This window comes from Leuresthes tenuis, unplaced genomic scaffold, assembly GCF_036924035.1.
Source record: "Leuresthes tenuis unplaced genomic scaffold, fLeuTen1.0.hap1 SCAF_3, whole genome shotgun sequence".
In the NCBI taxonomy this organism is placed as follows: domain Eukaryota; kingdom Metazoa; phylum Chordata; class Actinopteri; order Atheriniformes; family Atherinopsidae; genus Leuresthes; species Leuresthes tenuis.
Window position 1 is genome coordinate 26,717,209 of NW_027325357.1, and position 27,730 is coordinate 26,744,938.

At 42.0% G+C, this 27,730-nt stretch overlaps 1 protein-coding gene across 5 annotated transcripts in view; it reads right to left on the bottom strand.

Annotated features, from left to right (window-relative positions):
* foxp1b (forkhead box P1b) overlaps positions 1 to 27,730 on the bottom strand; it is a 154,507-nt gene that overhangs the window by 122,191 nt on the left and 4,586 nt on the right. For 3 of the 5 annotated variants that reach the window (XM_072382841.1, XM_072382847.1, XM_072382840.1), the window contains exon 3: positions 11,951 to 12,012. The exons of the other annotated variants lie outside the window; for them this stretch is intronic. The gene's annotated coding sequence lies outside the window, so the exon portion shown is untranslated. The remainder of the gene's footprint in view (positions 1 to 11,950; positions 12,013 to 27,730) is intronic. 5 annotated transcript variants of the gene reach the window in all.

A 27,730-nucleotide genomic window follows, 5' to 3' on the forward strand; every position in this document is an offset into this window, starting at 1 on the left:
TGCTTCTTGTGCTTTTGTAAAAGAGATGAAATGTTTTGATATAGTTTTGATATGTGCTCCTGATCGTTTGCGTCTGCTCTGATGGTGTCAAAGATTTTGCAGCATTAAGAATCTAAAAAAAACTTTGGAAAAAAGAAAAAAAGAGCAACTACAGACAAAAAAAAACTGTCTGTGTAAGGCCACTTACACGTAAATTCATCAAAACGCACAATCCCATCATGCCCTGCTCTTCTTTGCAGTGTCCACCAGGTGATGCACGAAAGCATCCTGGACTACGCCGCCCCCCAGCACCCGAGGACCGACGACCACAGAGGGCTCTCTGACCCGGGTTACAAAGGCAACACGGAGAAGAGAAGAGTACTCAGGAGCCTATCTGTCCGTGCGTGCGTGCGTGCGTACATGCACACTCACTTCTGGAAGTGCAGACAGCATTCACGTGCGCTTGTAAATTGCAGCACACAGAGACAAGACGAGAAACCACAGGAAACAAGCTATGACGCTATCGCTATCAGTGCACAAAATGACAAACAAGATTTTTTTTTCCTTTTTTCTTTTTTAAAGTACAAAATGTCCCCTTTGGCTTTAACGCTGTCAATAGGAAGTTTACACACACCACGCTACTCAGGTGGGGGAACTGCACACGAGACATAAACTATGTCAGAAAAAAGAGAAGTGTTTCCTCTCATCTCACAGAGTCCGGACAGATGCTGCAACTCTGGCAGAGGAGCAGGGTCCAATACCCTTCCACAAATGTTTCCCCTTACTTTCATACAGTAGAGGTATTCTCCACCCCTCTGGCTCATCGCAGTCACTGTAACACAACAAACAGGCATTTCATGTGTAAAGGAGGATGTTACACTCACTTTCCCCTGGCACAGAAAGTAAGAGTCAGGTTTCTACCCTCAGTCAGAAAGTCCATGACAAGCACAACTAGACCACTGTACCCTTTTAAAGAATAACAACACCCTTAAAAGCTTTTGATTTAGGCAACCTCATCTGAATCACTTGCGGGGGGGCAGGGCAGTGAACATAGAGACAACATTCATCACAGTGATGACTGAGAATAATAACGCTGAAAAATGATCAGCTATGATAATGTGATATTATCCAACAATAAATACACTGCAGACAAAAAAAGCGAGAGAAGAAAGATGAGGGAAGGGAAAAGGACATACAAGAGAGAGCAAATCTCCAACCAGCAACCGAGAGCATAAATAAAGTGTGGCACATCTTTTACCTTCTTCAATTATCTGCCTTTTGACATGCAAGCTGAGCACAGTGTAATTAACATCTCAGGAGATAATGGGGTCGCCACTGACTGATCAATCTCACACGTATATTATCTTCCTTTTACCAATCCAACCGCCTGTTATTTCAGGAGGGAAATATTCCAAGGCAGATATTTTCTCTCTTTTTTTTTTCCTCTTTTCCCTTTTTTGGGTGGGGGCCTTTAATAAAACTCGGGTAATAGGGCTAATGACTCATCCAATTGAGCTCATCTTCCAAAACATCAATTAGGCGAGGACCCAACTCACAAAGAGCATTGTCTATCAGAGTAAACAGTAAATCTGCCCCAATTCACGCGAGAGGTAACACTTTGTCACTGTCAATTAAAGACAGCATCGAGACAGAAAAGGAGGAGTGGGTGAAAACTCCTCTCTGAAACTCCCTTGTATTTTCATTTGTACAGCTTCAGTTTGGCTAATATTAACTACAAAAAATAACATTAGAACCGAGAACACGTCCCCACTTCAGTACATATAAACCATACGGATTAACTCAAAGCCTTGTCGTCATGACAACAAAATGTCTAAAATGCCTAAATATCTCGATACGAAAACTGAAATTGTTCTTCTACTTGTTCATTTCAATAAGTTACAGAGAACTTTTAAGACAGACTAATCAATAATAATATCTTAGTTGGGCAATTTTGTTTTTGTTTTTCACGCTCAAGAAAACAGGTTTATGTGACATCACGTGTTCTTTACTGAGCGAAAACAACAACAACAAAACAGCACATGCCACCTTAATAATTAACAGGGCTTTTTAAGAAATTCTCATAGCCTGACCTGCTAATTTTCTTTTTCAAAAACTATAATTACCTGAAATAAATGTTTTGTTTTAATTAAGCATTCCACCATAAAACCACTGACCGATAACAGAAATAAGATAAAAAGTGTACCACGGCCTCCTCTTTTTCTGTCGCTGGAAATCCAAAAATAGAAAGTGCGTCAAGTAGCTGCATAGAGGTATTTGTATACAGTATTTAAACTACAGTATATCTCTGTGTGTTGTATGCACCAGAATAGCAGTTTGAAGCCTCTTTTTTACTCATCTCAAATCATAAAAGTAGGCGGTGTACTTTTGGACATGAAAACTGATGTACCAGGTAATAAAAACTGCAACCTGGTGCTCTGAGTCTTTGTCAACAGATGTAGGTCCAGTCCAATGATTTGGACGTCAATGACACGTTTTTCCTCTCTAACAAAAGCTCTCGTCACCAGACAGTCCGTTTGTCTTTTGGTTTACAATGTTTCCAGCCAAGCTCAGCGCTCCATGTTCCCCTTACAGATATTACAGATTGCTGATCTTCTACTCGCAGTGAAAACGTCCACACCACAGACGTGCCTTTCAGTTCCTAATAATGTCACAAGAACGTTAGCAACACCACAAAGAGCACCGTGAGAGGGGTTAAGACCATTTCAAATCCACCAGAACCAAAACATCTGCCCACGTAATGGCTCTTTCTGTGACATTATTCATAGAATGGTGCTGTACCTGACCCCCTGCACTGATGCACACAGGTTCTCCCTCAGGTTATTTACTGGATGCCTCTGAACATACCTAAAATCAGCCCTGAAATGCAAGTATATGTGTGTGTGAGTCTTTTCCTTCCTATGTGTCGTTTCCGTCTGGCCCATAGCAAAGCTCTGTACCCTGATGGGACTGACTGTCAGAGAAGAGAAAGGGTTCAGGGAGCAAGGAGGGCCCACATCAATGTCCAATACATGTGATTCCAAAAGCACATACAAGGAAAGAAGCCACACTTCCTCTTTAAGAGACTGAGCCGGCAAAAGTGTGGAAGCTGCACCCCTGTCATTACAACAGCTGCTTGAAGTGCATCTCTACGAGATTTCTGTTTATCGTAGTTCAAGTATGAAACTGCTTCTTATTCCATGCGCTGACTTTATGACAGAGGTCTGTTACAGTCATACTTCTCTTAGTCTACACAAGCAGCAACTTTAAAAGATGACTGGATCAGGTTTATCCAAATAATGTCAACTTTTGTATACAATTATTGGTAAAGTATTCAGTCTGAATCTCAGCGGGATAGTCGTTTAGTCAATCATCGTGTGTGCTTCAGCTGGCTCAGCGATAACTGGAAAGAATATTCTCCCAACTTCTCAGCACAGCTAAAACCTTTGTGGTGATTTTTCTGCTGGTTTACTAAAAACTGAACCATCCTTTCTGGGAAATGTTTTTGCTTGTCTGAAATTAAACATTCTGCTAAAGTCCGAAACTTTGCAGGAAAAAAAAAAGTGAAAGATATGAGTAGTTAAAAAAAAATATAAAGGTGAATATAAGTCAATCACTGCCGTAGCATCTGCAGGGAGTGTTACGAGCTGTACTTTCAGTGTATTATTAACTCAACTCTGCTTGGACACGTGGGGGCTGTTTTACAATTTAGGCTTTAACAGATGTGCTCTTTATGTGGCAGGTTCTCCTGACTTTAGAAGCCGCTGTCCTCGTCGACGGGCTGTAAGGCTGCTCGTAAACTTGCTTTTGAAACTTTGCGAAGATAAACGCAGACATGACAGCGAGTGAGCGGAGATCAGGCCGGCCCACCTTTGCAGCACAGGCACATGTCTACCATTTGATATATAAGCAGATGAGAGCCAGAGAGGACATGTGAAAGGTTGTCCCGGATACAACAAGGATGTTCCTCTGAGTCCGACTGTGGTTATACAGTTTCTGGGTTCTTTTGTGGTATGAAATGATGCTGCACACAGTTGTCTGTTTCAAATCAGCAGTTTACTGTAAAGTGAACATCAAACTATGGGGTGACAACAATGGCAATTGTACTACAACTCCAAGATAGAGTTCAAGTTGACATATGATGCACCAGCTGACACCATTTCTGAAAAAATGCATGTGACTTGTTTAGGTCAAAATGCCACAGAACGACAGAATACCATGAATCAACACCCCTACTGTTCAAACTGATCCGTTTTAGGGCATGGAATGACCGGCTCACTTCACTTCAACTCTCTCTTCCGGGCTACCTTGTTTGTGACTGTAAGGCCAATAACTATCATGATATAACAGATCATACAGTAAATAACTCTTACAGTAGCACACACAGCAAACCGAGCTCAGACTACCACCCACAAAACTGAAAGGGAAAAGCCTGATGGGCAGTTTTATTATCGGAAGCTTAAATTTTTCTTTCAGTTCAGCGGCGACCAATTAGTACTGATCCCTCTTTAAGGCACAGTCGTGTTCCTCCATCACACAACAACTCCATGAACCCTGGGCTTCACTTTCAGTTGATTCCTCTGGGTTTTATTTAAGTCTTTAGTGGCTAACGGAAAGAACTTTTGCCATCTGGACTTCTTTCTACCAAAGTTTACACGTTTATTTTGGTAAAACGGGATATGAGAATTTTCTAAGGTTTTTTTCCTCGGCCAGGATGTACAACATTAGATAAAGACCTGGGAGAGCATCACTATCTCATTTCTATCCTAGCTGAACTGAATTAACTTCTGATGTGAATTTGCTGTTAATAACAAAGCGAAATACAAGAGTTTCAAGTTTTCCACCCCCCAGGTAGAGTGAATCTATCGGGATCTGAACTTGAAACTGGGTGGAAACAAAGATTTGGAGGCTGGATATTTCCACTCTGAGCTGGGAAGTGTGACGTAGGAATCCTCTGCACATATAAACAGTTCACTGAACGGGATATTTTCAGAGCGAGGGGGCCCAAAAAGCAAGTAGAGTTTTTGAGATGATTGTAACTTCAGATATCCAAAAATAGGCTTGAAAGCCAAGAAGAAGGCATTTTTTTTCAGAATATATCCCCTTTCGGCTTATCTCAGGCTAAATTTTGCTCCCTTTTTTTTCTTTAACTTGCATTATCTAACACCTAAAGACAATCCTAGTGCCTCACACCCCATTTTCTCAGTGACCCGTGCTGACTTTGGTACCACCTCCTGGGCCAGGCAGGAAGACGTGCTGAGTGAGCTCTCTGCTGGCTGTATCCAGACCCAGCCTCTTACACAATACTGGCTGCCTGTCCCTGCAGCAGGCCAACCCCTCCTCTTCAATAACCCACTTCCCATTCTTGATCAAACCTGGGGATTGTAGTGTGAGGGTGGAGATGAGAAGGATGGGAGGAGGAGTGTGTGTGTGTGTGTGTGAGATGGAGGGGGGTGGCACATCCTGCGTGAAACCGCATCCTGAACAAGCATCGCTGCATCTCACTGTAAATAAATACTCTCTCCTCCGCGCAGCTTCCGTCAACTGTCACCGCCTTGGCTCCCAATCACCTTCAAGTCCAAACAGGAAAGTGCAGGGAGGCGAGGGAGATGGCAGATATGAGCTTTAATTTGCTTCTCACTGCACTTTAGCCCGGGCGAACACTACTTCCTATTCTCCTGCTCTGACCAGCTGCCCCGGCTTCGTTCCAGACCCGAGTCCTTCCTGTCACCTTTCATTACCACATTATCCTGGAGGAGGCTCCCTGTGCAGCCGGGAAATCACCATTTGGTCTTACCCCCCGCCTCATTTATGTTGTATTGTGCGAGACATTGAAAGCCACGCGCAACATCCTCAAAGGACTGCTGCTGCCTTGTTACCTGCTAATCCCTGGTGCATAGTAACAGGAGATGCAACTGAGCAACCGAACGTGACGGAGACAACTAAGACATGACAAGCTCTCAGTCCGTAAACTGCTTTGTGTTCCCAGACTCTCGTTCGATCAGTGCTGTGTGTAAATATTTATTGTATAATTGGGTATTAAAGGTGAGCATTTTGTGGGCTGGATTTACTCTATAAAGATCTGGAGAGGAGACACAAGCAGGAACAGAAACAGACACATTAGTAACATTGCATTTAATCGGACCCTTTTTCAACTGTTCCTTAAAGAGTGCAAGCAACCAGGCCCACTTCTTGCATTGTTTTATTACACTTGAATGAGCTGAGCTGAAAACTGCACGCAGCTGCTGACTGCAGCGCATCAGTGTTTGGACTGAGCTTAGCTTTGCCCATGAGGCTTGAACAATCATGAAGTAACTGATCTGTCAAGGGAAGACTGTAAGTCACATCTACGCTCTTTAAAAACCTACAAGTCAATAAACCAAAATGGCCACATATGGATTTGTACAGTATGTTTAAATGACATCCAAAGGGCAGTGATGTAGCTGATATAAAAGTCAAGTTAATCAAATAAATTCTTTGTGCTGCCAAACGTTAGTGGACAGGATGTAAGATTAGAACGGGCCAAATACGAGCAATACTCCCTTTGAATTTAGTGAAAATAACCAAAAGAAAGAAGTCTCTGACAAGCTGCATATTTCAGTTCCAGTTTCAAACAGACACACCTCAGTACTGTTCATACACAACAAATCAGAAAACCACAATCCCTCTGCATTGCATGGCAATTGTAACAATCAACAATAACACAGTTTCAACAGATAGAAGACAGCACCCTTTCAGGTTGTGGCTAACATCACGAACGTGGCTCACAACACAACAGGAGTGCAACAGAATCACATGGTTACAGGATGGGAACTGATCCCAACACAATTCAATTTTATATTGATCCATTTCTCTCCCGACATACTTGGAGAGAGTTTAGACCTTCTGCACAGGCGAAGGCGGAGCCTGCCACTGTGAACCTGCTGCCAGAAGGAAACAGCCTGCTAACGCGTGAGCAGCCTACAAGCTCAGCATGTTCTTCATTAAGAGAATTCTCATTTGTGCAAAAACAGCAAAAGCTTGTGTGTGTAAAGGGAACATTTCAAGGGTGGAAATGGGTTTTAAAAACCGAGAAAACCCTACACAGAAGACACCCGATGCTTGTCCGAGGAGCGATTAGCTTCAACAGACAACAAATGTTCTAACTCATACCTGCACAGAAGGAAGGCTCAGACTAACACTGTGTCCACTGGATTCAACGTCATTTCCGGCCCATTAAATGCAGAAATGGTTAAAAACATCTTACAACTTTATAAACTATTTTTTCCTATGGTTGTCCATCATGCTGCCAACCGGCCCCCACTGCAGGCACAGGGAGGAGATGACCGCCTTATGAGTGTCGTAAGGACTGGTGTACGGAGTTTGCTCCAAACTTAGGGGCCGCTAACTAAAGTCGACGTATCTGACATGATCTCAGTTTGGTCAGTGTGTCAGAGAGAAGCTCTGTAGCTGAGAGAGACGTGAGAGAGAGGCTTTCCGTTGCTTCAACCGTGACCTTTTAATGGAAATAAAAATGCTGTAAAACTAAGCGAAAGCTGCAGAGGTACAGCCCACGGTGATGTGAGATTTACAGCAGCTTCATATCCAGACCAAATAAACTAATCTTATTGATTTTTTTTAATAAATTAGCGTTTAATTTGTGAGAAGTTCCCGATTATAGAACTTTTGTTTTACATTTTTTATTTTCTTACCTCTACCTCAGATTCGGAGCTTTAGCTTTGGCAACAGTGAAATGTAACCCATATGAACGTACAGAGGAACGGACTGCCAGTAAGAACTCTGACTTTATGGTTCTGTATATGATGGAGACTGGCTGTTATGTCACTTCAGTGTTCTTATCTGCTGTACAAATATAGCACGGTATGCCATCTCTTTGGAAACTTCACAGTCCGCGTAAACCTCGGAGAGCCACCAAAACGGTTTAGTCTGAATGCACCTAGTGTGATTAAACAGGAGACAAATGTATTAATCCTCCCTCCTTCAGAAAGTCAGCAGTGTCAAGTGAGCCCTGCGTAGCCGCTACATTTGTGTTAAGCTGTGCCATCAGACGCTTACAGGCGTCTTCCGCTTTGCCTGAGGAGAAGGTTCACTGGCCAGACACATTACTTTTAAAGGCCAGCATCTCGCTGAGCACGTCTCAGCCTGCCCAGGGGGAGCGTGAGTGTCTCTGCATTTGGGTGTGTTTACGTTTTGTCCTCAGGACCCCCGATTGTTGTTCGTTTCCTGTGCAAAGACAAAATAAGCACATAAAGGGCCAAAATGTGCTCTTCTCTGGCCTTCACCCACATCACAGCACTTTTCCGCACAAGTGGCTAACCAGAAATAATTATACAATTAAAACAATTTTCCACATCTATCTGTCAGACCGATCTAATTCACCATTCGAATGACACTAATGGAGTAAGCCTCTTTTTCTCTCCCTCCTCAAGCAAAGCCCTTTTTTTTCCCTTTATCACAAAATGCACCGAAGCCATCTGCGACAGAGGAAAACTGGGGGAAACAGAGAGGAACAGTGTTGTTATTTGTTTAGCAGGATGTTAGTGAATAAAGTCAGAACCAGCAGTTTTTCATTACAACCCACGGCGCAACGAGGAAATAGGGAGGTTCATTTGATTGTTGGTTCAAATTAACCCTTGGCTGTGGAAAAAAAGAAGAAAAAAGAGTGACCCTCTTATTTTCTGAGACAACACTCCCTTCACACAGTTGTGACATGAATAATTCATCATGACAAAATACAATACCAGAGAAGCTGAATGTGTAAAAAATAGGAGAGAGAGAGATAAATGTGACAAGAAAACAGCCACATTAAAGCTGGGTTATGACATTCAGCAGCAGAATGTGAAAGATAAACTGGAACAACAATACTCATATATATTCATACAGAATATTCTGTCCAGTGGCTGATCAAAAGAAAACTATGAACTCGGACTGTGTCTGTTAGACGGACCAACAAAGGGTGTGAGTGAAAAGGGAGGATTTAGACAAACCTTGACCTGGATATCCTGCATCTCCGTCCACCCAGTGTGGGACAAGGAACACAGATAGGAACTACTCCTACACAAGTTCAAGGGAAATGCTTGCATGGCGTGTCGTTGTTCTCAGCCTGCTCCACCAAGTACAATGGCAGCAGAGAGTTTTATGTTTATGAGCGGTCCTGATGGGGATACACATATCCATTAGATATGAGTCTGCCTGTAGAAGGGATCTGGTATAAAACCACAAGCAAGTGCCCCATCAGCAGAGAGGAAAAAGCTGCCTTTTATGGCAACAGATCACAGACTCAAGCCATTGGCCACAAAGCCCACAAATGAGGCGTTAAGTGTAGTAGCAGGCCAGCAGAGAGATATGACCCCTTTCTCATCCATGCATGAATCTACTGCTTTGTCCTTATGTCTTGCTCTCTGCCACTCCTTCGAGAAAAAAAAAAGAAATGGAATAACCAAATAGCATGATCAACCACCCAGCACAGAGTAAAAACTATTGCCTGAAGCAGTATTAATCACAACAACAATCAAACCTTACTTCTGTAAGAGAATATTAGCTCTTACACAATATTTGCAGACATCTTTAATGGACATTTTTTGTAATTAATTGCCAGATAGAGGCAGGGTTCGGGTGGCAAAGTGAAAAAACACAACCTGACGTGGAGATTGGGAAACAGAGAGCGGCGAGGGGGCCTGCTGGGACGGTTTCATCATCGCGCCTGACCCCCCCTGCTGCTGGGAATGGCGGGAGATGGGGGAGCAGGGAGGAGATAGGCTCCTCTTCACAGTCAGAGATTTAATTGCACGCAGATTCCATTACCTCTGCACAAATGTCACATTTTCTTCTGATCAGGGGGCACAGCAGCCTCTGACAGCATGGCTGGCATGCAGCCAGACTACAGTGCAGAAAGTGTTCAGCCAATCAGGCCTCTCACTGCAGACAGAGGTGAGCAGACTACTGTGCAGCAAACCCGTTAGGAAGCAAAGTCGGGAAGTCAGAGCAGCTGACGGTGCAACATTTGGAATGAGGGCAATGTTTTATTAACAAATAGGACAAAAATATTATCATAGAGCTGTATCTATTAGTTGTTACTAACACCGGACACATGAAATTCGCATCATACTCATTTTACATTCATTAGAAACTGTCACACCATGAGAATGAAGTTCTTTAAAGATTCTGGACAATATATTGTTTAATATATCAATAGACCACATGAAAATATTATTCTTCCCATGTCAAATAATGTTTGATTTCCTGTTTCATTCAGTGATCATTTCTTTTGTCAACCATAGGAAACTTTTAGCATCACTCAAAGTGATGTTTTGTTCCAGGTCCAAAAGATCACCAAGATAGTAAACACCAGTGGAACAAAAAACTATGAAAATCATTCTCATTAGACCAAGCTGGAGGTGTTGAATATGCCTGATTGTGGGTCATAAATCGGTCAATTCAGGACTCCAGGCGACCAGGTGACCATTTAGCTGCTTTTTTCCAGACATTTTTGACACAGTGCGACTTCATTTTCAAACTGGGTGCATCAGAGCAACTCGGAAACATGATCTCAATTTGAGTTTGTCTATAGTCTTTTACTAAATTACTGGCATAGATCAACTGAGACAACAGGAAAGAGATGTCACTTGTGTCCAGACCTCCCGTCTTGTTCACTCCACAGAGCTATGGGTTAACTTCTCAAAAGGAAAAGATCACAGAGACCCTGCTGGTGATCCGGCAGGGTGATCATCAGAAACAGCCCACAGGTTCTGATGAGGACACGACAAAGATTTTCTTCCTCCGACATAAAACGCCTTGCAAATAAATAAAATAAATAAATAAAGTAATACCGTGATTTTCACTTACAGCTTTCTGTGCAACCCAGCATTTGTGGGGAAAACTTGACCACATACTTCAAACATGAGACACTTGTGAGGACACGGTATGACACAAAGTATCCAAGGACAGATGCTCTGAACTGCAGTGTGTCTGCCTGCAGCATTTGTTAACAAGGACAGTATTAACCCAACACAGTGCTGCTACTTCAGTGAGGGAAGATATGCCATCCACTAACTGCATGGGTCGCAGTTGCATTATTCACAGAAACAGTTTAAGTGAAGCCGACAAGCAGAAGGAACACAACATGTGTTCGCTTCATTGTCAGACATGAATGTGTTAACCTAATTCAACCTGCGGTGCAGTACATTCAAATTTCTTTCATATTTATTACATCACTGACAAATGTTCTGCGGTGAAATGATAATAGAAATACCTTTTTTTTAAATAAATAAATAAAGCAACTTAACTTTAACTTAATGATTTTTTTTACCTAATAAGAAAAAAAAATCCTCCCAGGTTCTTCATTTAAAGTAAAAGGGTAGTCTGGCATTTCTTTAAATTTCCTGTTTACCAGCAAGGTGGCGTCAGACATGTCATCATGATGGAAAAATATCGAAAGTGTCCTACACATTTCATATAGGAGCTGCTAGTGGAAAAAGTTACTCAGGAGCCCCACGTGCTGTCAGGAAATAGCAGCTGATCAGCTGACTAATTGATTCGGCCATCTATCCTCTTGGCAAGAACATTCTAAAATCAACCACTTTGATTAATGCAGAAACCAATTCAATGGTAAAAATTCCAGCTTTTGGTAAGACGTGTGAGCTCCAAGGTCATGGGCTTTTTTTTTTTAAATATGGTAGCCCTGACTGCCTAAGAAAAAAAGCCATTCAGAAGAGCAGTCCGTGCTCAGTTTGTGCCTGGAACAAGACTGAACAAATACAACAGTGGACTTGAAATCATTTAAAATAACTGAAGTGCTGCTCGGTCAAAATCACACTCAGATATTTTCCCCTCAAAACACTGAGATCTCCTCAGAAATAGTTGTGCTTGTTAGTTACATGAAGGCTCAGTCTGTGAGGAAGACATTTCACAGACAAACAGCGTGCACATCACTATACGCAATAAATGAAAGGTTAGTGGGAGGACCGACACGTACCCTGATCACTGGTGCTGAGCAGACTGGCACTCCATTCCTCCAATAAGAGTTCAGCTCGCAGTCTTGAAGGCAGGACCGTGGAGATTTCGCAGAGGACACAAATACACGCACGCAGAAAGAGACGGAGAGAAGGAAGGGGAAAGAGACAACGATTACAAACAGGAAGTAAAAGGTGGGGAAAGCCCCTATTCTGGTCCACTGAGCCCACATGTACAGAAATGACATAAGAACAGGCAAAAGTAAACGTGATCATCGTTTGCCACAAGTATTTCTAAAAGTGTATGACAAACTGATTCCTGTTGCATCTCCTGGCCTACATGCATATAAAGTTGCTTTTCTTTTATATCTGAGCAGGGAAATAAGCAACTATGACGGTTGTCTTTCTCACAGTCCACAGCCTCCTTTGGAGTGACAAATCACAATGAAATACAGCAGCAAAAGGGTTACATCATAGTAACTGGTTTCTGTGGTACGATTCTCCCTTTCATCCCTTGTTAGAAAGCTTGAAATGCTCACAGAAAAAGCTGCCAAAGTAACTTCCAATAGTACGCAAGTAGTTCCTGTGCTACTACTAAATACAAGATTTACAAACTGTGACAGATAACAATTAATAAGCAAGAGTCCAAAAGTTTAAAACAGCCACAAGGTCCAAATAACCACAGCGGCCTTCAAAACAATTGTTGGGCATCTTTGGTTGTCATTAAAAGGCAAACATTTGAAGCTTTGCGGCTCAGTTACAGCCAAGACGTTGTTTGGCAAAAATCACCAGACACACGATTTCGGAGGCAGATTTTGACTATATTTATATGTAAAATAATCAGGGGCAAAGTGGCAGAATGCCTTTCTAACAGTCCACAGCCTCCTTTTGAGTGACAAATCAGAAAAACAACACTGCGCATGTGTAAAGAGCTCATTCCCGGGCACTGCTGCTCGCTCTCTGTGTGCCGCTGACAGAGCAGAGCAGAGCAGAGTGAGTGAGGGGTGCCAGCAGCAGGAGAGAAAGGCCAGACAACTGTTTATCCAAAAAGTTGCTGCACTGGTTTTCCAAAACTCATTTGAAAAGTGTCAGTCACTGAAGAAAATATCAAATACATATTCTTTTTAATTCATTTCATAACAAGGTGAACTGCTGTGAGTGAGAGATATGATTGGAGCAAAAGCTCAACCTGTATATAGTTACACTGACCGACAGCCTCAGTCTAATGCATCTATAAATCGTCATAGTGTGAAACTGTTCCACCTTTTTGGCTGCAGAGAATTTTCAAAGAACAAAGAGCAATTTATATCATTGACAAATGCAATAATGTAGCAACGAAAAGAAGAGAGAAAGTCACACTTGTTGGTTTCTAGGCAACGATGGGAAGAAGGAAGTTTCTCATCATGTGAGAGGAAAGTCAGAGCTTCACAGTGCTGCAGCCAAAGAGGAGTCGAAACGTTAAAAGTGAAATAAAAACAAAAACTGCCACAGGAGGAAGATTATGCGACAGCCACATTTTTAACCTGGCTTCGTGTTGATCTGAGCTGCAGTCTAAGAGCACATTTTGTGTCGGTTTGAACAGCATATGTGGTTGTGAAATAACGTTGGTAAACTGGTGTCTGTATTGACACACCTCACGATGAGGCACTGTGTGGAACTGCCATCTGGAATGCTCATTTGTAAAGTGTGCTAGCGTAATGAAAGCTGTGATCCAAAACTGCAGAGGAAATATTTGACATTTACACGGCTTCACGAATGAAGCCTCCTTGTAAAACTCTGCTGGTGGCAGCGCCGTCATATACTCCGTGTCGTTCTGATATTGTGTAAAACGCCCTACAGCTGCATGTTAATCAACCAAACTGAAGAATCGTGCCCTTGACCTAAAAACAGACACCTACCCAATGAAGGAACATCCAAGCAGAGTGATCTAGGTAGTGTAAAAGAACCACAGATCTACATAACGGTATGACAAAACAATCCCAAAAGTCTGATTGGGCAGAAGAAAGAATTCATAACAACATACTGAATACTAAGTCTTGCAGTGACCCCACCTTAGCAATAAACCAGTTTTCATCATTTTTTTCTTCCATAAATGATGCAACACGTGTGTCATTGCAACATGTCTGAAACAAGCGAGGCATGAATGCTGTTTATCAAAAGACCTTGTAAAAGCTCAAAAGCATTCATCTGTAGCCAGATAAACAAGTGGAAAGATGCTAATGACTTCCATATACAATTCACATCATGCAAATGAGGCAGAGGAATGGATGGCTTCTGGTTTTGTCCATGTCACAGAAGGCACGGCAGCATGTGTGGCTCGTTGCCCCATGATGCATTTGTACCATACTTTGGTCTTTAATGTGGCTCCGTTTCTAGCAGCGCAGCAAAGCAATTCGGTTCCCAGTTAATTGGCCCGCTCAGTGAAAGAAAAAAAAAAAAAAACAGCGTGTCAAAGACTAAATCTATAACTCTACCTCATTGCGTCGCTGTGTAGCTCTGCTACCAGACACAACAAACCACAGCCGCGACATCCCAACTCCTCATAATTCACCAGTGTGGAATTCAAGCAACCCCATTAGTGTAGCTGTTGTTTCAACAGTCCATCCACATTCCTAGACCTTCCATCGGCCCCAGATAAGGCCCTTCTGATTGCTCACCAGCATGCCTGTCATTACTCCCAAAAACATGTTGATCCTAACCGACAGATCCCCTCAGCATAGATTTATGGCTGTACCATGGTGTCTTCATGCCCCTCAAAAGAAGCGCCTGCTTTTAAGAGGACTCATCACTGTATATGTGATCAGCAACAGAGGGTACCGCGTTTGTCAAATGTAATGTACAACGCTCACACTTTAGTTACTACAAGGGATGTTTGGATAATATGGGATATGGTACTTTAGAGTTAACTCAGACTTTACTTCTTTATTTCAAATACAGACACTGGACTTTAGTAAAGTAGTTATTTTGGTGTTATCTGTCCATAAAAAACCATCTTAACACTTCGAGATATACAACATGTCAAGACAAAGTCATTAAGCTAAAACACTACCTCGGACAGAAAAGCACTCCCACTTTGTGGCCTTTTTTGAATGCCAGCTGCTCAACACTCGTTCACTCCTACTCTCAAAACATGTGGTTATAATCCCACTTTTTCACTCAAATTACATGTCAGTTTCTGAAGGAGCTCCTCATCCAACCACTTTACAGCCCGTGTGTTAACTGCAACTCATTTGTGAGTTTCCAAGCAACCCAGACAGGTATTTGAGGCTGTCCAGCCTTGTAGAGGGGGGGCGAGCACCCAGAAGTCGACCAATTTTAGGTAAACAAATCAGTACGGGTCACCTGCTGCATTTTAAACTTTCAAAAGCCCTGAATTTGAAAACAGCTGTTGCTAAACTATAACCACCAGTCAAGCTGATGGAAGTGTAACCATATATGTCACCGGTGACCATTTTTGGAATTGAAAATCATTTCAATCATTTTAGATGCAAAGTATAAACTGCAAACTTTTGCAAAAGACTACTTGGTTAGATTTAAGTTGTCAAAATGAGGGGAAAATGTAAAAGAGAGGCACAAATTAGCAGCCCAACCTCACACATAAACAAGGCAATTTTACACAGTTGGTCCACAACTCAACATGCAATAGTTTTACAATGAAGGCTGTAAACAGCGAAGTGTCTTTACAGCCAGTTGGGGGAGGGAGGACTTACTCCTGGAAAATTTAACAATCGAAAATGAAGCTTTTTTCTTTTTAAACATGTGGTGAACATTATGAAAGGGTCAATGTGAAACTACACCTTGATCTTTTTCAGTACAGGACCAAGCAGTCCTATGCTTAAACCAGCCACATTTTGTGTGTAAATAACATAAAACTATGTTAGAAAAGTAAAAACCAGAAAAGAAATCACAGCGCTCAACAAACAAATCAATAAATCTTTTTTTTTTTTTTTTATAAAGTCTGGATAACGCAATTTACCACACAGGTCACAGAAAGCTTTCTCCTGGGTCAAAGTGAAACACCACCATCACCCTTCCAACCTCCTTGCAGTTTTACATTAACACTGTGGTGACCAACAATAAGGAATCTAGAAGAGACATTCACCAGAGGGCTTGTACCTTTAAGAGCAAGGGCTTATGGGATATGCCGGTTCCGAATTCTATTGTTTTGTTGAGAGTAAACGGACTCGACTCACCTTCGTTTCCTGTCTCATCATTATTATTTACATCTCCACAACACCACCTTTTCTGCTAAACTAACACGCTCTGGGTCAAAGTGACTCTTGAAAGTAATCAAAGACACAGAACTAGAGTCAGTCATTTATTTATTGTGGAAAACATAATCTGAGCTGTAACATAGTGTGTGAAACTCTAGGTTTAGCAGTGGATTGTAAGATTAAATTTGAGCTTCCTCAATCAATGGGATGACAACCAGGTGTGAGTGGGCACCCTCTTATAGTTTTAAAGAGTATGGCTCTATAAAAGTCTGATGTTCACAACACACATCTGTGGAATAGTATTATGACCCAAATTAAGATTTAAGATTTCTGAGGACCTCAGACCATATTTCAAAGTTTATATTCCAATACCCCATAGTCACGGAGGAAATTCAAGACCACTGTTACCCTCACCAAGGGTGGTCATCCTACAAAGATTACTCCAAAAACAAAACGTGTAATAGCAGCAGAGCAGAGCTGCACAGAGAACAGAGAACACGAGTCCCTCTACTAAAGACTGGTTAAAGAGGAGTAACGTTAATGTTTAGGAATCATCAAGTCAAAGTCATGATCTTAATCCAATAAACATGTTGTGAAAAGACCTGAAACACACCAACATCCCAGAGTTGAAGACGTGCTGTAGAGGGGAATGGGTTACAGTTTGTCCAAGCCAATGCACAGGACAGACCAACAGATATTAGCTGCAGTTACTGCTGCACAAGCACTTTTCCTCTCAAAGGCATGTAATACTGGATCATTTTTCTAAATAAATAAACCCATCCATCCATTCTCTAAACCCGCTATACAGGATTGCAGGGGCTAGAGCCAATCCCAGCTGTCACTGGGCGAGAGTACACCCTGGAAATGACGTAAATCAATAAGTAAATGCCAAAGTAAATTATGTTTAGTCTCATTTGTTTATTGGATTCTCTTTACCTACTTTTTGGACTTTTTTTGAAAAGCGAATGACGTTTCAGGCCATACTATGTGGAAAAATTCTACAGGATTTTGCTAACTTTCAAGCACCAAGCAGCTATGACTCGTTTCATTCTGACATTAGGTTGCAATAAGCAACACATAAACAAGAAATGATATCCTCAAAAGTGAAGTGGATACCTGTGTATCAAACCAACACTTGAGCAGAGTTAAGCCAGCGATCAGGCATGGCAAAGACTGCAACCGCAGCAGAGAACACTGGTGTTGTATCGGATCAATGGCTTGACCCATTAAGTCACGCCACCACCAGTACCTCATCTAATAAGAGCCAATCTTTGGGAACACCCCCAGCTGACCCATGCTGCTGGGGACAATTACAACAGAGTGGTCTTTCAGGACCAACGCCCACTTGACCCAGTAGCGTAAAGACGTGGAGGAGATCTACATGATTTAAACTCCTCCCTAAGACGTGCTGACAAGGTTACAGGGTCAATGCAGACATTAACAGGTCAGTGTGTGGCCCACTTGGGAACAATTACTCCCAGTCACAGCTAAGTGGACACTTGATTGAACACGACGGAGGCAGGACACACTTTCCACAGATAACAATCCCCAAAGCCATTTAGGATAAAAAGCCCTTGTGATACAGCCTTTATGGGCAAAATTCATCTTCCTTTTTCCTTTTAAAAGAATGCGAGAGTGTGATAGAGAGCCGCTCGGTGGAAGCGACGAGTCTCTCAAAGCATTACCATTTTCTGCTCGAGACACAGAAACAATTACAAGGTGACTGGGAGAAAAAGGCTAAACAACAGGATGAGCTGTTAAGGTTTAATTTTTCATTAATGGGGGGAAACAGGGCATCTGACACAGAAAACTGCACCGCACTTCAACTTTGGCAAAATCCTCATATTTTCAACAGCAGCTCAAAAGGAGGTGAACGTGTTGGCATAAATATCTCATTTCTAATTAACTGTGAGGGTGCTGCAGTTTTTTCTTTTTTTTAACGGTGCTCAACCTTTAACCTACTGACAGTTTGACCCCTCTCCCACCACAATGACTAAAGCTTTGCCTCGAACATCTGGTGTCTTATGCATCAACACAGTAACAAAAACAAATAGTTGGTGCGTTTCATCATAATGTGTGGGTTTGACATGTACTGTAAAGGAGGAAAAAAATGAACAGATGTTTTTGGGTAGCTACTGCAGATAAAACAGCAAACTTTATTATGTGCAACTCTGTGTAAAACGGTCACTCTTGTCCTGCAGTCTCTTCGTAAACAAATGGGGCTTATCGATTGACGAACACATTTCGCCTACATTTGCATAAGCTGTGTGTTGTTTGTGGCATTTGTTTCTCTCTCACTTTTTTTTTTCCCCCAGAGCTTTTGTTTATTTATTTCTCTGCATTAGTAAATCAGTTCCACATTGTTCCCCCGATCTGTAGCGGTGGTGGCTGATGCTGCAGCTGTTGGTTGTTAGTGGCTGGAGACGACACAGTTCACCACTTTTCCAGAAAACAGTGCACCCAAAGACAGCTGCAGAGGAGAGGCTTTGCCTCTTTTTGAATAAGAAGATAAACAAATCAGTCTGCTGACAAGCTGATATCACTCAAGAGGCCCCCTTCATTACTTTTCTTCTTTTTTTTTTGGACCGAGAAACCAGGAACCCCAACATCAGCTGTGAAAAACAAAACGTCTCGCCCACGCTTCTTATTAGCAGGACTTTCTTCTAACTCATTTGGGAACCCTCACATTCAAACTTCCCAAAGAATTCAGCACAACAACACACTGAGACATGAAGAGTGCAAAAGCAACAGGCTCACCAGCTGACGCACTGGTTGCTGTGGTCGTCGGCTTTATTCCCAAGGACCGTTTTGTCACCAAGTGGGCATCATGTGAATACCATCTGGGTATCACTTATTTAAAGCTGGCAGCCGGCGTGGAAATGAGGAGAGGGGAATAAATTGCATCATTTAGTTGACATGCATTTACCCCTGTGCCCGTTAAAAGCCCATGACTAAGTCATTTATTTTTTTCTGATGCCCGTTTCTCCTGTCTGCCAAAATCGTGCTGTATGTGCTACAAATGAAGCGCCTGTCAAAGGGCTGATAAAGGAGGCATCGAGATGTTAACCACATAAAAATCACATTTACCACCTAGTATATTAACAGCCCTGAATCCTTTTACACCAAAGAAGTCTCCCAGTGCGTTACACACTGCACAGAACCCATAAACAGACAATAAACACATTGTAATTATAATGCCAACTCTTTAATTACGTGTGTCATTTGGGGACGGTCGAGCTCACTAATTGTCAGAGTGATGTTAAAGGACTGGAGGAGACTAAAAGGAGATCCAGCCTCGGGCCCAATGAAAACCGTATTCCCCACTCTCCGAGCGTGTTAGAAGGCAGAAAATTCAATTGGCACGGTTCCAAAAAGAACAGTCCAAACAGCCATAATCAGCAGGGACAAACTCCATGCAAATCATTTACATTAGCACAAGTATAGAGAGCGGAAAAACATCTGAGGTTTCACTCTCCGAATGTGAATGTGAGACAGCTTCTGGAGCCTCAGTGCCAGGTTGCTTCATTACAGAAAAGAGTGGTTTCAGTTGCCCCTGACCAATTCTTACACCATCTGAAGATGCACACTTCAGATACCACTTTCTACTTGTATAGACCTACAAACCTGTGGAGCAGCAGTTTACATCCATCTCTCCTTCAGTGGCTGTGTTATGGCACTGAAGAAGGGCAACAATAGTGTTTGATTGGTGCTAGATTGCCACATCTGACAGAGGGAGACAATTCAGACTTGACAAAGAGCCTCAGAAACACTGTCATTGCTCCAAAAGCACAAGTTCAAACAGAGATATTTGTACCTAACTTGAGCACCTATTTCTTTATACATTATACTTATACTCCACTATGATTCAGATATGCTACTTTTAGCTTCCCTAAAGAATACACTATTAAAATTAGGATTTGACTTGCAAAAATTTTTATATTTATAATGTTATGTTATATTTCAAAATATATTTGTAGGAGTTCGAAAAAATATTTACGAATACCAGGAGCGTCAACAGCTGCCTTAGACAACTAATCAGAGCAGAGTAGCGCCTTTCGTCGACTGAGCCAAACAAGCACCAGCTAAAGTGCTGCATGATGCTTTCAATGGGCTCTAATATTCATGCACACACAGTATAAGACAGAAAATGTGATGGATGAAGAAACTACAGAAACTACTCTGCAAGATGACATCTCTCAGTTGAATCATCAGACAAGGAAATGTCAGTTAGGGTATGAGAAACCGTCTCCTCCATTGTTTACATATTGGCTGGCACTCTGTGGTTGACCCTGATGAGAACAACACACAACCTCAATGGGTATGATCTCATTCGGTGGAAAAAGATCACCGTCACTGTGAATCCTGTAGGAGGGAGTGGCACTGCAATCAATCAAGGTGGAGAGACTTAGACACAAACAAAACCAATCTATTTTTGGTCTAACGGCAGAAAATCATACATTAGCTAAGCTCACACTGAAACAGTTGCTCCTGCAACAGTTACTCTACAATTTACGGCTCAATTTGTTCTCACCTCTGCTTTTTTTTCCCCCCCATTCCACTGTTTGTGGGGGTCAAACTCAACACTCCACTGCACCCTGGAAGGTCTTTCGCACGGGTTTGCTATTGATAAAAGTGATCAGAATGACAGTGAAAGTGAAAGAGTGCGTGAAGCATACAGAATTTTCATCTTCAATCCATCTCATATTCTAATGCAGCCATTATGCTCTAAAAAGAGACTGCTCATCTATTCATTTTATGGGGCATTTGCAAAAAAGATGACACTGCAAGAGGGCTGGTCAGAATGATTAAAATTCTTTGAATTAGCCCTTCAATCACTGCATACAATTGCATATAAAGTACACAGAAATGCACTCAAAAGCCTGGCCCAGCTCTTCTCTGTAGCCGAGTATGAGAAGATTGATTTACCCATATCTCACTAGGAGTTGTTTTTCAGTGTGAGGAATTGATTGGTCAACACATTAAAAGCTTGTACATCATGCACTTCCATACACACAACATGAAAAGGCTTTTAGAAAAACATCCAATAACTCTGATCAGCTGATTGCTTAAACCACATCATATTTACAGCAGCAGGTGGAGGACGTTTTCAACAAAAGGCTAAAAATAGTGACTAAATGGTAAGAGGAGTGAGCTGGGAGGAAGGCAACGGTGCGTGAAGCAGATAGCTCTTTGTGAGTGTGATCTGCTACTGCGATCATTTACAAACTCGTGTTTGTAAACCATGCTTCTATTATCGCTGGACAAAAAGACTTTTTGTTTGTTCGTTACTTCTTGAAAACAACAAACTGCAACAACGAAATTCAGTTCAGTTCGTTTCAGTGAATGTCCCTTTGGGTTTAAAGTGCAACCAAAAACAAGCCCTGGCTAACAAATATGGAGTCGGCACGCTTGTAAGAGGGTTTTTTTTTTTGTTTGTTTTTTTAATTTTGTAAAAGAAAAAAGAAGACGCAGATTTGACACGAAAATGATTTGATTCAATAACTGAACACGCTGGCTTTATAAAACACACCCAAAACAACTTTATTTCCACTATTACTTTTCAGGGAGACTGACGTCCACCTGTGCAGCTACTGTAATGCTAATGAATCAGCAGTTCCAGCATCAGTTTCATCCACTCATCCACAGTCCGTGACTGCTTCTCTTTGGCACCTCGTTTCCTTCTGTTTCGCCGTTACCGATGGTTTACGTTATTCCCTGTAGCTGGTTTCTGAGAGTTCCGTCTTGCTTCTGTCCATTTGTCATTCATTTATTTGTCATATATTTTCTGTTCTCAGGCGTAAAGCTCTGAGTTTTCCATCCTGACACTTGTCCCGTATGTCTCCCTTTTACAGCCTTCCCATTTTGTTTGGACTCTGTATGGCCGAAGGGGAGCGAGGAAAACTGATTTTTTTCGCCACACTTCAAGGCGAATTATATTCTCGAAAGAAGATTTATAATTCCTTCCATGGTTTTCACAGTTCGAGCCATGTTTCCTGTCAACCAGCCAGGTGCAACAGCTCATTAAGCTTTCCGAGCACTCTGTTTTAAGTGCAGACTCATTTGCATGTTTGGACTTGTGCATGTGGTTGTTTCAGAAATACAAATTAAAAAGTGCTCTTTTTTTCTTTTATCTTCTTCCCATTTCATAAATCAAAGAAAAAAAGTAGTATTTAATTAAACATTTTTTAGGTATGTTTATCAAAGCCAGAATGTCCGGCTGAAAGTCGCTTTGTGTCATATCTAAAATATTAAATAAAAAAAACTAAGCTAAAGGAACATCCTCCAGGTGTGAGAATTCCATCACTTTTACCATTCTAAGCAACACTGACAGAGTAGTTTCCTCCAGTCTTTCAGCAAACTTCAAACATTAGCCCAACATCCAGGGACACAATCTTTCCACATTTTGAAAATATACCCTGAAAAACACCTTAAACATCAAACTGGACTTCAAAGTAGAGCTAAAAGTGCCTCCTCTTCAGGGAAAAACGTCATATTTCTTTAACTCTCGTAAAGATACATTTAACGTGCCAGATTGGGTGCTTTTACTAGAAGGAGATCATTTTCCCATTTGTAAACATAACTAAGAACAAAGTTCACACTTTGGCACATAAACAATGCCTCTTGTGGTGAAAGTTAAAGAGATTTTTTTTTCCCCAAGTAAATGTCAATTTTAAATAGCAAATTCAATGAATCAATAACACTGATTGATCATCCAGCGCTAGGTTATTGTTGTTAAAAGAATTCTCTAATAATTAGAAAATGGTATGGTCTAAGAACTACATTCAAAACACATAACATGTTCAATAAATGATACCACAGAGAAAAATGGCAACAGCTGAAGAAAAAGCTGGATGACTTGGATGAACAGAAGATGAAATATATTTGCTGTATGTGACACGTTATCCACACCTCTGTACAACTCCAAGCAAACTCCACACATTCCGTTCACTTCACTGCTTCACAGTGAAGGCTTTTTCTGCTGCTTTTTACTCCACTACCTGCTACAAAATAAGTACCAAATACGGTTTCAGTTCTAGATCCATTTTTTTTCGCTCACACTCACCCACTCATAATCCTTCTCTTTTTTTAGTTGGCAGACAGTAGCTGTGTAGACACAAGAATGTCTTGAAGCCACAACACGACATTATTTCCAGCCCTCACACAGAGGGTTTGCGCTATCATTCAAAAGACAGCCAAGAAGTGGCCAGGGCCAGTATTACCCATTCAGATCAACTGGAAATGCTGCTCTGTGACAAAGTTAGTCAAGCTCTTAAGCAAGAGCTGATTACTACACTCCTGTTTTACAAGATCTGCTTTTTGCCCTTTTCTTTTCCTCGCTACAATCACACACTCTTTTGCTTTCTGACACGTTTTACACATGAGCTATGCGCTTGTTGTTACTGCCTGCTGTCGTGTCACCTGAGTACAGGTGTGCACCGGCGCACCTTCTGTCAGGCTGTAAAGTATGTTCGTCTTTAGAAACACGGGAATACTACCAGGATTGGATAATAAGTAAAAATGCTTTTGATTTGTTTGATTGTGCAACAAGTTGTTTCCTCATCTAGGTTTTCAGTTGGTGTGTTTTTTTAAGCCTACAATGTGTACGGCTGACTAAACTAATACAGGCAACTAATACTTCCAGCTCGCTTTCTGTGAGTTACTGAAACAAAAACTGTTGCTTTCAAATATTTCACTGATTTTTCAAATCCTTAACCTTCCCCGACCACATAGACTGTTCTTGCACGAAAAAAAAAGTTTTATCAGTCGAAAAAAGGAGCAACAGCTGCATTTAGCCGGTGGCATGAGTGCATCATGCAGCAAGCAGTCACCTCTCACCCCTCGATTCACTGCAACAAGCCTCTGACAGCAACGCTGAAGTAGTGGCACAGCAAGGTAATGTTTTCCACTCTCGTAAAGGGGCACTGATCGTCCCAATTTCCTTCTTCCTGACCATTTCAACTTGACACTGGCTGCACATTACAGAAGGGATTGTGGAGCTTGCTGCTGTATGATTCCGGTGAGACCTTTACAGGATCAGCAGCAGCTCCTGACTAAAAGGGACTTATAGACATCAGCAGCCTCTGATGCTGAGCCCCTCTGTGAAGGCCACAGACGTATCACACCTGACAAGCATCTTTGGGTGGATCTCAACTTCACACTTATCTGATAAACGCAGATAATTGAGTGGCCCTAAGTCAAGATAGGGATGAGAAAATGTATTTCTACCACAAGTTGATCATCTTTTTATTCAAATGCTGCGATATTTGAAAAAAATGCTGCGAGTCGGAGTAAAATCGTGTCTTAACTGAACAACTTCATTGTATTTAGAAAATATAAACAGATGTCAAGTTTGATGCCATCAACACAAAAAAAAAAAGTTGGGAGTGAGTTTTTGGAACACACTAGTAACACCTTTCTAGAAGATTCTACAACCAGCATATTAACAGACAGGTGAGGGTATCAGGGTTGGATATAAAATGAACATCCACCAAAGCCTTTGTTTGGGTTGAGGTTCACCACTTTTTGAGCCAAACTCCAAGTTCAAGTCCAAGACCCATCAATCAGTTCCACGAAATACTGCTCAATGGAAGATAGCAGAGAACTCTGGTCTTTCGGCATCTGCAGTGCATAATATTGCAAAAAGTTTCAGGGTGTCTGGGGAAATCTCAGTGCTTGAAGGCAAACCGTGAAAATCAGCAGTGATAGGATGCGCCTGACCTTCGAACCCTCAGGCGGAACTACATGAGAAACAATGATGATCAATAAAGCCACACAGGCTCAGGAGTACCTTGGAAAACCATTTTCATTCAAACCAGTTGGCTGCTGCATCCAGAAATGTAACCTGAAACCGTATTACACAAGGAGGAAGCTATACATCAACGCTGTGCAGAGACGTCACGGAGTCCTCTGGACCAGAGCTCATCTCGGGTGGACAGAACGAGTGATGGGGCGCACCGGGGTGAACGTGCCTCTCTCCCATGGGCATCAAATCTGAAATGGTTTGGGCTTTCTAAATACAGTGAGAACACTAAAGATCATTTCTTTGTTCTAGTAAAAAAAAAAAAAAATGAAAATTTAAGTTTAAATTTACATTTGAATTTAGATTTTTTTCTTATACCCGAAATGATATCAAAAGACTTTAATCACAAAAACAGCAGCAGCAACGTGTTTATCTGGCCAGCACATGCAGTTAGTCACACTATCTGCTTCAACACATAATTCCACCCCAGGCTAATCTATTGACCGAAATGATAAACAAAAAAATAAGTCCTGTGAAAATAACCATCTCCAACTGGGTGGTTTGGGAATGGAGCCCCACCCTGTTTACAGCACTGAGAACAAAAACAAACTCCCTCAAAGGAGCCTGGGCAAATGCAAGTCACACACTCCAACCAGTGCAGGCAAACAACAACAATGTCTGAAGATCTTCTGGGAGAGCTCGCTATCAAACAACAGCAGCCTGCACACAAACGAGGTGTGTGTGTCTCTGTATGTTAGAGGGAGTGCACTGAAGAGTGAGAGAAAGTGTTAGCGAAAGAGACAGAGAGAAAGCGAGAGTTGGTGTGAAAGTGGAATTGAGGTAGCAAACAAAGTCAAATACCACCCGCACCACCCCAGTCTCAGGTCAACTGAATCATCAGGAGTCAGGGAAGATACCGTCACCACCTTCCACGAATAGCTCACCAAACCACATCACAATGACTTCACCGTGGCAGGCGCAGTATAGTTTGAGAACACTTTCCCTCAATATCCAAGGGACTCTGAGTGAAGAAGTAATGAATCTCAGTTAACAAGGCCATTATCAGTGAAGGAACAACATCATCAGGACGGAGCCCAAATCCACAAATCCCTTACATCCACTGGCCTTTTTATGGCTGCTTTTAACTGCTCAGGTATGCTGCAAACAACTGTACCAGAAAAAAGTGCTCGGATGAAAGTATCATGTCATTAATCTTATGCAGTGCATCATCACAATAAACAATGAGACTGAGTAAGGGACACAGGCCCAATTAGCCATCTCTGCTCTTAGCTGTCAAGTGTTTTAACAGCCTTCAAGGATGATAACAGTAACCTGCACACTTTCATCTGTGCTCCAGACTCATCAGCGTGGTAGCACCTTTGCTTAAAGCACAGCACTGCATCTAGGGTAATTACTGCTTCCCAATTACCTCCCAGCTTGTAAATATATATCAAATAAACAAGCAGCAACCCGTCAATTAGGAGCACCCTTTTATAATGGAGGTTCAAAATGATGTTTTATGTACAGACGCAGGAAGGCAGCAGAGAGAAAAGGGAGCATTCCACTTCAAAGTGAACTTGAATCTGCTAAATGTGGTTAAGGGTACATCTGAGCACAACAGTTTGTAAAATAATTTAATCACATGTTTTTGAGTCAATTAATGTGCGGCTGTAATTAAAGGTGGCTTAATTGCCAACAGGGCAAAATGCACAACACAGGAGCAGATCGTTCCGCGGAGACAGGACTTAAAAATGAAACTTGGCCTTTTTCTTCACAGACGAGTGAAGAGGGACAGCAACACTGTTGAATTCAAAGGCATACAGAACAGCTGCAGTAACAGTCTGTCAACAGAATTTGCATTGCTGCTCTCTCCTCATCTCCATTACTCTCTCCTGTCTCTCCTCAAGCCCGTGGAGCTGCCGGCTGAGATCTGAGTACTCTGATGGCTTATCACATAGCGAGCAGCAAGCTAAGCCGGAGTGATGCGCCCAAAAGACATGATCAAAGCGCACCAACTTTCCACCCAGCAATGATGATGGAAGAGCAGGCCCTGCCATGTTATGTTTCTTATTAGACTGGGACTGCCGACTGAAAACACAGCCAAGGAGTCAAGGATGAAGGCCCTAAAAGTGTCTCCGGCAAGCGTATTTCATACGCTGCCTACTACATTTATCGGGGTTTAAGTGATAGTTCACATTAGCAAATGTCAGTTTTGCTACTCTGATTATCCCATTACTTTCACCACAGCGGTACGGCAGAAGCAATGATTCAATCTGAAGCCAGGCCACACAGCCTTACATTCCGAAGCGCTCCACTTCCAGCTTTGAATAGGTTTTTAGGCTCACCAGCAGGTCCTGCTCCGAGCAGGCGAGATAGCACAAGGAGCCACAGCAACCGAAGAGAAAGACAACAGAGTAGCAGCGAAAGGAGCCTAAACAGACAAAGACAAAATGTTTCACAGATCTAACCACACTGTGATTTCAGGCAAGGGCTGCAAAAAACAGAAAGAAGAAGAAAAAAAACTCTGCAACCTGTTATGAGAACATCAAAAAAAATTGGTGTTTCATCTGTACCAATTACAATTTCTATGTATTATGAAGCCACCTTTCAACCCCAGCTGACCCTGGAGCCAGACGGTTCGTCATATTTAATTTACAAATCTGGATTTCAACAATTGTGAAAAAAGGGAGATAACAGAGATAAGCAATGTGTCATATTTTGTTGTGCAACAAAGCCTTGGCTCTGGTTTGTGTTATAAAACCAGCGCACCACTTTTCTTCACAGTAGTGGCTTTTGCCTCTCCCTTAAACTCACAACTTGCCAGGCTGCGGCATGTTTTGCTGAGTTCA